Source organism: Armigeres subalbatus, chromosome 2, assembly GCF_024139115.2.
Source record: "Armigeres subalbatus isolate Guangzhou_Male chromosome 2, GZ_Asu_2, whole genome shotgun sequence".
Classification (NCBI taxonomy): Eukaryota; Metazoa; Arthropoda; class Insecta; order Diptera; family Culicidae; genus Armigeres; species Armigeres subalbatus.
Genome location: NC_085140.1, coordinates 377,101,067 through 377,114,821, shown reverse-complemented (window position 1 = coordinate 377,114,821; position 13,755 = coordinate 377,101,067). Strand labels below are relative to the sequence as shown.

The 13,755-nt window shown below is 38.5% G+C and overlaps 1 long non-coding RNA gene across 1 annotated transcript; it reads left to right on the top strand.

Moving 5' to 3' along the window:
• The first annotated feature begins 686 nt into the window (after window positions 1-686).
• Window positions 687-1,775, top strand: LOC134217275 (uncharacterized). Its single transcript, XR_009980972.1, has 4 exons — window positions 687-787; window positions 957-1,040; window positions 1,100-1,275; window positions 1,547-1,775. It is a non-coding gene; the product is annotated as an uncharacterized LOC134217275 (long non-coding RNA).
• The last annotated feature ends 11,980 nt before the right edge of the window (window positions 1,776-13,755 follow it).

The window sequence follows — 13,755 nt, the reverse complement described above, 5'->3', positions numbered from 1 at the left end:
TCTTCAATGTTTTGTATTTGAGTTGAAATATAATTACAAAATTGCAGTTTTTGTTGTAGTTTTTCAACTTGTCAGCTTAATTTTATGTTTGTCATAGATTATCTTTTCGATTTACCTTATTTTACAAACATCCCGGATAAAAATTTACAGTACCTTGTATGGTTTAAGCCATTAGAATACTATAGATTGTATGGCAAACAATACAATCTTCTGTACATTTATTGTAGATTGTCGACGGTTGAAAAACACATATATTGTACTCACATTAAAGCTACAAAAAAACCGAAAGTCACCAATATATTCTTTAATATTTTTATTGTTCACAAGAATTAACAAAAATCTGACCAATTTTCAAAATTATTATATTTCTTTGATTAGAAAATCATCTTTGAAGTTAATAGTAATATGATTTTTTGAAATATTCATTGTATTGAAGCAACAATTGAAAACCATAAAATAACAACAACTTTCATTGTTGGGTAGAAAATTACTAATTTTAATTTGTCATATAATATTTAATATCACAGATCATAAAATGTTCGTATTATTAAATATGACAATGAAAATAAAAAAAAAATACAAAAATTTCAAATAAAATTTTTACTCGAAGGAAACTAGTTCCATTTCAGCGTATAATTCTCAGCGTGTAATGTTTTGTTTTGCAGTTGGTGAAAATCGAAAGAAAACAAACATGCAGAACGTTTCCTTTTTGCTGCTTTCCGTTTCGTTAGGGGATTCTGCTAGGGAATTTCGGGTGTACAAATAGCCGCTGTGCCGTATATTGAAGGTAAGTATTTTGTAATGTTGTCATATAGCACCGGAAGATTTGATTCGAAATCTTTCCTCCTTAGGGAAAAGTCTTTCATGGACCTTCCGGGGGCTCCATGATTTTTTCCACCGAAGCAACTGGGTCCGTTTTAGTAAACTTTTTTGTCTTGTTTCGTTTCCTATTTAAGCTGACTGATAACTGCAGCCTGCCTTAGTATGCATCTAAATACTATGTGGTTATAAGCAGCAGGTTCCAGAACTCGTCCATAATGGTAAGTAAATACAGCTTCATGTTTTGTACCCTACCATTTATTATTTTACCCATTTATAGAGAATGAAACTTATCTCGGTCTGCACAGGCACTCAGCAGAAGCAGAACATCTTTATTGGATTCGACCGCAACTTAGCAGTTTATCCTGCTTCCCTTGCCAGTAATCGAGTCGGGCTTCCGGGACAACAGCAAGCTAATTGAATAACAACGATAACAACCGATATTCAAAAGTCATAGTAAGAAAAGATTTGATTATGCTCAATTCAGTCAAAAATCGACTAGGGAAGTTGGTTTTCACCCCCAATTTGTACTAATTACTTCAGGAACAGTGTGCTTAGTCTCCTTTTAGTTCAGCGCTATGTAGTGTACCGCAGGACGTTCAAGTTATCATACGAATTGTGAGAAAAAATAACTTCGCTAGTCGATGATTCCGGATTACCGTTGAATTGAGTATATAATCATTATCTCCACTTCAATAGTAACAAATATTTTCTTTTTCTTTAACAGAATCAGGTGTTGACCTATGGAACTTTATACCACGCACATCATTTACCAATGTAAGCAAAGCAACACAATAGGAAAGAGCAAGTGGAAATATACGACAGCATGCTAACCGTAACGCATTCCCGCATTCAACGTAGACATGAGGAGTGAACTGCCGACATTGTCCCAAAAGGTCCGTGATATTTCGATCAAGATTCAACATGCAAGCAGAAAATAAGAGACACCTGATAACCGTTTTATTGGTCCGACTGGGATTATCCTATACAAAACCTGCCATAAGAAATAGTAAAAAAAAATAAATTATATTGTATTTCTATTGTAATACTGCAGTGGTTTTTATTCTAAATCCTTCTGTACTTCCATGGTAAAGCAATAAAAAAAGGAATAGAAAACATTTACAATACATTGTTTTCTTTTGTTTCGTCCATAGAAATCATCCCATAGAAGAACCGTAAAGTCAATTGTTTTGCTCTGAATTTTGTATGGAAAATTTTCGATTTTTTTATTGTAAAGATACATAACAACCCCTATTTTTTATTGTAAAAGTCCAATTTACCATTCATTTTATCGTGCAAAACCATATTTTCTAATGCAATTTTATTGTAACATTCACATTACATTCAGTGGTAATTATTATGTAATAAATGGTGCTGTACCAGTAAAATTTATGGTTCTTCAATGATATTTTTATCCGGGATAATAGTTGAATTTCACAATGAAAGTTCATTCAAGCATTTTTCGAATAAAATCTAGGTCGGTAACCCTTGAGAATACTGCAAGCCATGTAAACATTTTGGAATGCGGACAAGTATATTTAAGACGTTGTTAGAATTAAACATACCTATATCAAACAATTGGAAATCGCGTTGGTTTTTTCAATATAAATTTATTTATAGTGAAAATGTGATGTGTTTTATGTGTTGTGAAGTGAATTTTGAAAGAATTCATTTGTGTTAGCTTGAAATTGAGTGGAAAACAACGACGTGAAAACAGATAAATCTGCTAGTAGCAATCGAGCACTCGAGCAGTGCATCGAATCAACAGTTCAGTGGTAGGAAAATGAAAATAAGAGTGCTTTATAATTTTATCTTTAGATAATTTGATTCTTGTGCATTAAAACATTACTCAAACAAAATCTTGAATAATATTCCAAACATTCGAGAATGTGTTCCATCCATTATTGTGTATGATGTGTGAAAGTGTAATTAAATTGATTTTTTATTTGGTTTATCGACGGTTGGGATTAATATACGGGCTGTTATTAATATGGGAACAGATACCCTATCTTTTTTTAATGGATCCTTTGAGAAACGAAGCATATACTTTTTAGACCTATGAAGGGCAAAGTATGCTTTTAAAAAGCTGAATATATTCCATGAAGAAATACTTTATTTTCTATTTATTTCCTTTTTTATGTAAAAATGGTTTTTGATCTTAAGTGCTTACAATTTTGCTATTTGAGTTTCCGTATTTTGTACTTTGTTTCAGTCAACGACTATCTTGCTGCTGACCCAGAGGTAAAAAGATTTTAATTGAAATAGGCAGATAATAAAAAGTTTACCAAAGTATCTTCGAGGCAGTGATTTGATAGAATATGATCTTTTATTCGGAATAATCAATTTAAAACACTTCACTTATAATGTTCAAGTGACAATCATTACAAATAATTGAACATATTATGCATAAGTTTCGAAATTGATTATTACACAACTATTATGCCAAACGACATTATACCAAACGACCTTTATGCCAAATGGCCTTATGCCAAACGACTCTATGCCAAATAACCTCAACCATTTTTCACATTGAGGCCACTCTATAGCGAACCTTGGGTCTTTCTAATACAGAACTGAGCCCCAAAATTTTTAATGTTAATAAAAGAAGGGGCCAAATGGGTCCCTCTTGAAATGCTTCCCAAGTGGACCAAGTTTAGGGCGGAAGATAAGTTTTAAACTTATCGCACATAGTCAGATCACGAATAAATAAAATATGGTTTTCAGTTGAGTGAAAGCTCTCGAGTTTTCCGCCTAGCTTTTTAGGTTTTCTTTTCACCTGCGATTAATGGGGAAGCGCTTTTCCACACGGCAATTGGGACCTAAACAAACGCTAGTTCAGCAAAACAGTTAACGCACACTTAGAAAACAGAACATTAACCACGAATACATCATTATGTGCTTCCGTTGTTGAAGTGAAGCCGTGTTGGACGTCATTTGTTCAATTATAAAATATTGGTCGGCCATCTGTCAACCCCACTCCCTGAGTAATAATTTCAGGTGTATGTTTGCAGATCACCCTTCATACCTCTATAAAAAAAAGCGATGTTCCAGAAATATTTTCATGAATGTTTACTACTGATTTGGTAGTTCGAGATCCGAACTACATGCACTGTAGTAAATACTCTGGAAAACTGCCGAATATGTACTCAAAAATGCCAAAGGGTCGTTTTACCTCGGGTATGCATATTACCCCAGTTTCCCTTAATGTTCATATTATTTCTGAGTCGTAGTATTTTCAAGCATTAGAATGCATTAAGGAACTTACTTGTTATAGTGTTTGTCTGTTCTTGTTAAATATGTCTACCAAAGAAGGAGCTCACCTGTAAATAAAAAAGAAAGTTGTTCAGAAAAAAGAATAGAGAATTGTATGGAAAATATTGATAATATGAAATTACAATTTATGTATCATACGTCCATCAGATTGCGATAGCTTATCATCGCTGCTGAAAATGTTTTCACATGTTCTACGTTCTCTTATTTCAGCAGTAAATAATGGAACAAAGTATTAAATTATGCATGTTGGCAATTTAAAGCACGAAAGCAAACAAACTTTCCCCCGGCGCAAGCCTATCCATCCATTTTTTTTCCACCTCAAGTATGATGAATAAACTGTCTGGCTGAGATTCGTCGGAAAATGCAAACCCAAGCCGTTTCTGACGAATCTGAGCCAGGATGGGCGGTCGCCTTCCAACACAACGGATGCCTAATGCCCATCCTTCCTTTGCCGAACGAGAAACAAATGAAAAAACAATCAATCATTCAGCATGAATCATTCATACCCTAACGCACCCGGCTTCAAACGGCCGACCGTAAATGGCTGAATCTGATAGGGGGTCGTGTGTAAGCAGCTTTTGGGAAAAAGCCTGAATGTGGTATAATCATGGTATGTACGTATATTTTCTACATGGTTCTTATATGAGATATTTAATGCCGTTTCTTGTTTCTTTACTGGCAGAATACGATATAGAACATTGTAGCTACGTTGAATAATTTTGCATAAAATTTATATTGAAGTCAGAAAAACTTACAAAATTAGAGAAGAACCAGCTGTAAGTCTCTCTAATAAATATATAAATAAAAACTCACAAATTTTCCTAAAATTAAAAAAAAATGCACACGAGTATCAAGCAGAGCAATATGAATGTGCAGCGCAACCCCTTTAACAAAAGCCAACAACCTTTGCTTTCGATTGCGGTATTGAATTAGGCAAAAAATACTTCGTTATGATGGTGTTAGACAAACTCATCACTGGTTCCACTCCAAACTTAAGAGCGAAAGTGAACTGATGACTGCATCACCGTTTTCAAGCAGGCAGAATCCCAACAGCGAACGACAGTTGTTTGGATGATGTCCTTTGAGTGCGGTGCCAAACTGCCAAGCATTTGCATTTGCAATATGATGCCATTGCCACCGCGAGACGATGATGACCGGTTAGTACTCAAGTGTTGCTATCTAAGCCCACCGCAGTTGCTTTGGATCTGTGGCGGGATGCATCGATGAATGACGCTGGGGAGCGTGAGATGGAGCAACGGCAAGAATGTTTGTTGAGCGCTGCAGCTTAGATTCACAACTTATCGGGTATTTGATCCAATAACAACATATTTATACGTTGTTCTTCCTAAAAAAGAGGTTAATTCATGGTGATGATGCGCAAACAATAGTATTTCGTTATATTATAAGGCGATTCCAACGTATTTGAGTACCTGTCGTGCTTAGTACTATTCCGTTTAATTCCACCACGTTAAGATATTTCACTAAAACAGCATATTATACCATTTTCTCCATTGAAATCCGCCATATCTGCATGTGACTTGTGGATTACCAACACCAACTGATGATTGACCAACTGAAGGAACGGATGCTAATAGCTAGGGAGGAGATCTCAACGAGCACTATTCCTGTCTCCGCACTTCATTGCTTAGTCAGATTTTTACTAACCGCCTCGTTTTATTTTTGAAAATTTGAAAATTTGAGGATACTAACCAAGTCAATAATCCGTTTGATTATGAGGACCAAAATAGGTGTGGTGTTTAAATAAATCTTCTCCCTATGGCTATGATACCGATTCGCAGGATCATGGTGACGTTGGTTTTCGTTCCAGGCATGACGGTGTTATACGCTGTCGTCACTAGGATAATTACGTGTCAGCTTTCATTTCCTGCGGAAAAGTACCGGAATTAGAAGCGAGCGCAGATACATCCACATTCATTAATGTTCTTTTTATAGACAGGGTGGTATTGTGGTTTTCGTGCTTAGCCAAGATTCAACACAATCCTGCGCGACCAGGGTCGGAGTAGGAGGCCCGAAGCCAACAATAAGTGGGGCCCCATAATGTGAAGAACAGATCAGCTATGGTGCATATGCTTAAGCCGGAGATAGCAACTTGTTACCAATCCAACCGTCAAAAGCGGTTCCAATCCGACGTGTGTGCGTTTAATAAGTAAGCTAAAACTTGAAGACTTAGACTTAGTGATGCCAGCATTATTTACATGATTTCATACGATGCCATTTCGACAGATTTTCACTCCACCTGCCTCTGGTTATATCGTCACGGTGTCTTTGTCAAAAAATCAGTGTCTCTGAGACACCTACTACACGATAGCATAGGTTTTCCCCTTTCACGTAAATGCCATTATAAAATCTTCTACCGGGTGTTATTTCCATACATTTTTGATGAATTAAATTCATAATGGAGTTTGCACTGAAAATACCGGAATATATAAAAAATGTTCTAGACCCCCGGATAGAACATTTTAGTTTTCCCACGACATGAAAGTGGAGACCATAAACTTTCGCATGATAGGTGTTTCAGAGCTACTGATTTTTCGGAAATAATACTTCCCCAGCCAGACACCGTGATGGATACTAATTGCAAAAAAAAAAAAAATCGGTTATTTCATATTAATCCAAACCGGAAAATGACACACCACCAAACGTTAACTGACAGTTCGAACATCTACTGAATTAAACCCGGTAGTAAAAATTGATGAAGGGAGTTCGTCATTACAAGTTTTGCGCCGCTTCCCGTAATGAATGGCAGCATGATTATTTTGTCGAACACTATCGCACCCCTCTGGGATTTTAAACAATTCGGTGTAATTTTGCTACCGCGTGCATGTTGTTGCGACACTCCAGGGATCCAAAGTTTAATAATATAGAACACACAGCACTCCCAACCTTTCACCCCACTTAACCTCGGGATGGCGCTCCGGAGTGCACCGGTTCAGCTGCCTGCGGCGTGGCTGCTGCTGATTAAACTGGGAAAAAGTATTGATTTCGCAGCAACAGCATCGGCACTCCCGGAAAGCATCCATCGCACGGGATAATTTATTCCTCACACGTAGCGATACGACGGAATATTGTCATTTTTTATTGCCTTTGCTGACTGAGCTGATCTGTCATGGGGAAGATGGTGGAAAAGGCCCCACTGGATATCTCTATTGCAGGTGCATTGTAGAATGTTTGACACTGTATTTCCGAATTTGATAACACAACAAATGTTTTAATGAGTGTGAATAAAAATGAAGGATACAAATTGAATGATTAAATGAAATAACATTCTTAATTTGCATTCATATTACAAACATATTGGGAAAAAAATCCTCAGGAAAGCAATTTTGACCATTCTCATTCGCATTACCATGATTTTCCCTCAATCCCACTTCATCGTAACTGTGGCCGAAAACGTGTTAGCCGTTCGTCAAGCAAAAGCTCCTAGCAGCCCTGGCTATGATTCTGTTCCTCGGCGATGCCGCACACACAAAGCGAGCGCCGGCAAATGCGAGCAAAATCCATGGCGCGCAAAGTTTTGTGCACGCCAGAGCAGGATTTGTTATGACGAGAATATTTATTCTGCTCGGATTTCGTGATTCATTCTTCCGTCGTCGACATCGTACGCGTCCATTCTTCATCGACGCAAATGCCAATCATCCACGACGGCGAAAGCGACCATTATTATGGCGCTGTCGTTGTTGGGACTAGAAAAATGTTGTTATTGTCGGGGTGGAGCCGGAGATGAACAAAAGCGAAACGTAGGACCATCATCAAGATTTGGGAGGTAATTTTGATGAGTTTTGGTATGACTGAGGAACTAATAACGGCTACGTGAGATGGTCACTGTTCGTGCGGCGAGAAAACAAACCATTAAGGATCTCTTTTATTGTGATGAAAATTTGTTTATCTTTGTTTTAACGAAAACGTGATAGAAACTTGCGAAAGCGTATTTTTTCTGGCTTTGGTCATATTGTTCAAACAAGGGAATTGCCCAAACCTCCTCAGTGTTAGTACGCACGACCACAAAGTAAATCATATTGAAGAAAATGACAGGTAGGTAATACAAAAACTTGTTTGTGTCCAAAACTGGGCAGCGTAATTTCAAAGTTTGAACGTTAACAAGACTTGCAATCTTTTAATTAGACAAGATTTAATATTAGACTATTGTTTAGTCTCAGTCCTTTACTCACACGGGGCAGCAGGGACTATGTCCAAGGGCTTTACGACCCCTGCCCACTACCTCTGCCAGTTGAGGGGTCTACCAAGGACGTGGTACACAGATAAAAATACGTTGTGATTTTAAATGTATTTTCATGCACATATTTGGAGCATGCAAATAAACGCAATATTCAATCGATATTAGTGTTCTTCCAAATCAAAATGAATTTAAACTGTACTTGCTTGTAAAATTCAATCAAATTTAATTGAATATCGAATGTTAATTCGTTTTTTGGGATCAGATGCAGTTTTACATGTTGTTAAATTTTCAAAACTATTTGCTGTGTAGGGTTTGGCAGTGGACTCTGTTAAACTTCTACTAAAATCTACATGTGTCCGCAAAAAGGCCCCTATCTAACCGACCGTGTGCCGCTCAAAGCGCACAGCAGCCCAGGGAGTGCCAATTAGCATGGGGTGTGTACCTACTTCGGTAGGGTAACGCGTGTGCTACTTCAGCAGGAAGCAAGTGATCTGCTTGAGTTGGGGCAGGAGTGTCATACTGCGTCACCACTATTGTCACCTCGAAGCACGACAGAAGTTTGAGTGTGGACTGCGCATGCTGAGGCAGGAGTGTCGTAGCGTAGTATCGTTGATTGGTCCCTACATACCGCTATTGGCACCTCGAGGCATGCCAGTGGAGTGTCAGGGTAGGCACCCAAATAAGACTCACATGGAGTATGTGACATTTAGAGAAGCTGCTTCGGGGCAGGGTGGTAGTGGATTGAATCCAGTAGGGTAGCACGTGGTCTACTTCGGCAGAAGAGTGAGTGACCGGATTGTGCTGAGGAAGAGTGTCGTAGCGGGTAACCGTTATCGTCACCCCGAGGCTTGGCTGAAGTTTGTGTATAGACTACACATGCTGAGGTAGGAGTGTCTTAGCGTAGTATCTGTAGGCCCAGGCAACCGTTATTGACTCTTCGAGGTATATCAGTGGAGTATTAGAGGGAGCATCCAAGTAAGTCTTGTTTGAAGAAAACCTAACGTGCAAATTTACGACAAATATTCAGCTTCTGATCTGATTTAGCAATTTAACGGTAAATCGCACATTGGCAGTTATATTACTCAAATTTCCAGGAAAAAAAGAGGAATAATAATATAATAAATTAGCAATTATTTGTCATAAATTCAAGAATTTTGTAGAACAACGACGTTTAAGGGAAACAGTATTTTTATGCACCTAAAAGCTTGAAAATCACTTTAACATGGACAAAACGTGAACGGAACGAATCGCAATGTTCACAAAACTTTTAAGTACACCAAAAGCGTCCGTATAGAGGATGTTGCGATAGTTTTCGACGTTTATATATCTTGTTAGATTTTTTCCAAAATTGAAAATAGCCCGAAAACATATAATTGACTTGAGCCACCTCGAAATTTTATCCGAATTAGCTGAAAATTTGACAGGAGACTTATTTCAGCATAAGAATTGTGATTCTGGGCTGACCGGTTGAATTTTTGATACTTTTTGAAAACATGAAGAGGTCTGCTGGATATGCATTTATTCTACACAAATTAATATCCCCAAAACATCTGCACAGAAGTGATTTAGAGGAACTTTGTGAGTTTTCCGGTCTTATAGGTAACCCATTTTGTTCCATTTATCCCATTTCGTGGATCAAACCAAAACGAGAAAGCAATGTAACTGCAAGCTGAATATAGTAGTTTTTTATTCGCAATGTGGGTATTGAAAGCAGGTTTCTGTTCTGCATTTGTCAGTGATCGAACGCAGCATTATATGTTGACTGGGTATGCAAATAAATTACAAAAATCACATTTAGAAACTGAAAAAGGGTTCACTTATGTTGTGTGTTGCCGTTTCACCCCATTTCATATGATTTTATTTATATTTCCTGTTACTTTCCGACAGCATCAATCGTCACAAATTATTATCGATGTATATATACATACCCTACTAAACATCTGGATAAAGTAATTTGGAGTACTTTTAGGTGCATTTGGGTCTTATAGGTAGCCCATTTTACCCCAATTCACTTTAAATTAATGATTCTCTACATTAATGCTCACATAGTTGCAATTGTCGGGTGGTCGCCGAGCAATTAGATGATATCATCGAGTTCGCAAGCGCAAGGCAGAACATCAGTAAGGAACTGAAACAGAACCTTCGTATGCTCCGCCAGGCTGTTCAGGTCAGGTCGCAAGACAAGAACAGGATGCGTTTATCAGGCGGGTGGTGGGGAGGGAGAAAGCCGACAAAGGTGCCCAAACCGATGCCTTCTCCTTCCTTGGAGGAGCGGCTATGGCCCAATAGTCGATTGATTTCGTCCTGACGGCCAATGAAGGAAATACTGCACCTAACCCGAAACAGCTCAGGCAATAATCCGGCGAAAGCGCTCAGAGCCGAATGCCATTTGACCGAGGCTCTAGGCCGAAAGTTGTTTGGCCGAATATTTCATTTGGGCGAAAGGGTTATTTGGCCGATTAGGACATTTCTCGGGTACTTATTCATGAGGACGTATGAGATTTTGTAAAAACCGATTCAATCGTTGATATGTCCATAAACCGATTCAATCCGATAAGTCATTTGGCCGAAAGAATCGTTTGGCCGAAAGGGTCGTTTGGCCGAAAGGGTTGTTTGGCCGAAAGGGTCGTTTGGCCGTAATGGTCATTTGGCCGAAGGGGCATTTGGCCGAAGGAGCATTTGGCCAAAAGGTGCGTTTGGCCGAAGGAGCATTTGACCAAAAGGTACGTTTGGCCGAAAAGGTCGTTTGGCCGAAAGGGTAATTTGACCGAAAGAGTCATTTGGCTGAAAGGGTCATTAGGTCGAAATGGTCGTTTGGCCGAAAGGGTCAATTTGCCGAAAGGGATATTTGACTGAAAGGGTTGTTTGACCGAAGGGGTCATTCGGCCGAAAGAGCCATGTTGTCGAACGGGCGCGAAGTGAGTAGTGAGACGTCTCACTACTCAATTCGCGCTTCTCACTTTTTATAGCGAGAAGACGTATTACTTCGCACTGGGAAAAGTGAGTAGTGCGAAGAGGGTAGTGAACAGGCATTGAAAAAAATCAGATCATGAGTTAAAATCGGCTAAATTCATGCCAACTTGATGCTCTAATGCGGCCTAACCGCTGATGCTTTCTAGATCGTTGAAATTTGGCGTTCGTTGATTCAATGTTTAAAGATCTTCATCGCTCACCAATGGGAGACAACTGAGCGAGGCAAATCACTTGGTAACCAAACAATGAGTGTTGTTGCCACACGCTGTTAGAAAAATCTTTTCAGACGTTAGGAAAATTAAGTCCGCTATGAGAATGGAACTCTGATACACTGCATGAGAGGCTTTGATACTTTCTCTCCTCCATCCCAGCAACTTGAAAGCAGAGTGAATAAAGCAAAACACCTTATGTGTTTTGGTTTTATTCTAGTAGACCAAGCGTAACACAAATGCTCCAGTCGTAGATTCCATGGATACCATACCAAGTTTGGCTTGGTGAACTCTGTTGCTCGTTGTTTACGCAGCAACGATCGCCCATAATCGTTGTTTGGTATCCATCTGAGCAAGGCTGTTCACTCACTAGCATAGAATGCTATGATTGAATTAGATCAATGCTCGTCCGCTTCATTCACGCTTTCAATGCCTGGTAGTGAAACGTCTGACTACATATTTGGCGCTTTTCACTTTTTACAGTAAGAAGAGGAAAATGAAGAGTGAGAAGTAAGACGTCTCTCTTCTCATTCCTAATTTCCCACTTTTCAAATGTCCTATTCGGCCAAATGACTCTTTCACCCTAATGACCCTTTCGGCCAAACGACCCTTTCGGTCTAACGACCCTTTCGGCCAAACGACCCTTTCGGCCAAACGATCCTTTCGGCCAAACGACCCTTTCGGCCGAACGACCCTTTCGACCAAACGACCCTTTCGACCAAACGAGACTTTCGGCCAAATGACCCTTTCGGCCAAATGACCTTTTCGACCAAATGACCCTTTTGGCCAAATGACCCTTTCGTCGAAATGACTATTTCGGCCAAACGACCCTTTCGGCCAAACGAGCTTTTTGGTTAAACGACCCTTTCGGCCAAGCGACCCACAGTGGTGCGTTTGGCTAAAATCGTGAACTTTTTATTTTACAACTTCAGGGTGTTATTTTTTGGCATCGGTGTCTTTGGGAATAAATTTTAGAAAATATGGCGCATCGAATGACGAAAAGTTGTGGTTCAATTTTTGCCACAGGTGGCGCTGCAAAATGTAACTTCTTTAATAAACGATTTTTTAAATATGGTGTCTTTGGCAAAGTTGTAGTGTAATTTATTATGAATTTTATTGCTGAAGACACCGAGTGTCCATCCATCATCGTTTTTTGAAATACGGGCGTTTTTATGGAAGACCCTAAAAAACAGTTTTCGAAAATATTTTCGAAACTAACAGTTTCAGGTCAATACAATGTTCTACAAAAATGTATATATAATCAAAATAGACCACTTTCTGGAAGATACCAGGTATGTTTTTGCAAACATGACTTGTTATCGGCGATTTAAGGTCGAAAATAGTGAAATTTGAAGACTTCATATGTAACAGAGGGGCGGATTGGGGCAAGGAAATCCCCACAGGTTTTAAAATGTCTGGTCTGTAGTTTCATATGCATATAATTATGTCTGTCTCCACGTGTATCCAAACAAGTATTTCTGAATTTCATAAATCGACATTTTCAACTGATATTTATATAATAATTGAGATTTCACCACCCTGCATACCACGCTGTTGAATGTTGATGTAAAAAGAAGTGCAGCGTGAAGCTGGTTTTCTGTTCTCTTCATCCAATCATTTCACAAAATGCAAATCTGACGTCATACGCTCCTAGAGATGTCGTAAAATCCCGAATAATCGATTAGTAACTAATCGATTACTCTTTATTCTTGTCGATTGTTGAATCGATCCATCGTTGGGTAGTAATCGATTTAAAATTAATCGATTATCACAACGATGAATCGATTAATAGAAGTAATCGATTAATCGAAGTCGATTAATTTGCGACTTCTTAGAGGTGTCGTTAATTCCCGATTAATCTATTAGTAACTCATCAATTATTCTCGATTCTTGTCAATTATTGAATCGATTAATCGTTGGTAAGTAATCGATTCAAAATAATTCGATTATCTCAACGGTTAATCGATTAATTGAAATATATGTATATGATAGCACCTGAATGTTGGCAGTTGGTGGGTAGAAAACCAACTACTGCTTGGGATTCATTGTTAAGTGTATAATGTTAAGGTGTCAACTCATTCATTCTCTCGCTTAGCGTTATAGAGATGTCGCAAATTATTCGATTACTTCTATTAATCGATTCATCGTTGTGATAATCGATTAATTTTAAATCGATTATTACCCAGCGATGAATCGATTCAATAAGAATAAAGCGTAATCGATTAGTTACTAATCGATTATTCGGGATTTTACGACATCCCTAGTAGCGTATGACGTCAGATT